At 55.0% G+C, this 815-nt stretch overlaps 1 protein-coding gene across 1 annotated transcript in view; it reads left to right on the forward strand.

The window, feature by feature from the left end:
- LOC120504499 (apomucin-like) overlaps window positions 1-815 on the forward strand; it is a 7,766-nt gene that overhangs the window by 2,179 nt on the left and 4,772 nt on the right. The gene's annotated exons all lie outside the window — the stretch shown is intronic.

Genomic DNA, 815 nt, shown 5'->3' on the forward strand with positions numbered 1-815 from the left:
TGTGGTTTGGCCTCAAAATTCCTGCCCCCCCCCCCAGCCTGACCCGCCTGCGCCGCGTCCCACCCGCCGCCGGGGGGGCTCCCCGGGACCCCCCCGGGCTGAGCTGGACGGGGAGAGACCCCAAAATCCCCCCCAAAAACGAGGAGGGGGCTGAATGCCCCCCCCAGCCTCGCTCCAGACCCAAACCTGGGCGGTTTCACCCCAAAAAGGGAGAGGGGTTGGCCCCACACTGAGGCCAAGTTTCAGCACCCAAAGGTGCAGGTTTGGGGTGCCCCCCCATCATTCTGAACCCAAAATGGGCTTTTTTAGCCCCAAAATAGGGTTTGGGTTTGGTCCTAAATGTGCTTTCTAGCCCCAAAATAGCGTTTAGGTTTGGTTCCAAAAATGGTTTTTTAGCCCCAAACTGGGGTTTGGGTTTGGTTCGAAAATGGATTTTTTAACCCCAAAATAGGGTTTGGGTTTTGTCCTGAATTGGGGTTTTTAGCCCCAAACTGGGGTTTGTGTTTTGTCCTAAATTGGCTTTTTAGCCCCAAAATAGGATTTGGGTTCGGTTCCAAAATGGGCATTTTCACATCAAAAGGGGGATTGCCCCCCAAAATAACCCCTGGATTTTGGGGGTTTCACCTGTTTTCTGGGGGGGGGGAACGGCTCTGAACCCCCCCCGAAATGGCAACAAAGGGTTAAACTCACCCAAACCAGACGTTTTTCTTCTCCTCTCTTTTCCTGCTCTTTAACTCGGTTTCTTCTCCCTTTTTTCGGGGTGAGCCCCCCCCAGCTTTGCCCCCCGCCCCCTCCTGCCCCCCAAATCTGCTGCT

Source organism: Passer montanus, unplaced genomic scaffold (genome assembly GCF_014805655.1).
Source record: "Passer montanus isolate IOZ18808 unplaced genomic scaffold, ASM1480565v1 scaffold295, whole genome shotgun sequence".
Taxonomy (NCBI): Eukaryota; Metazoa; Chordata; class Aves; order Passeriformes; family Passeridae; genus Passer; species Passer montanus.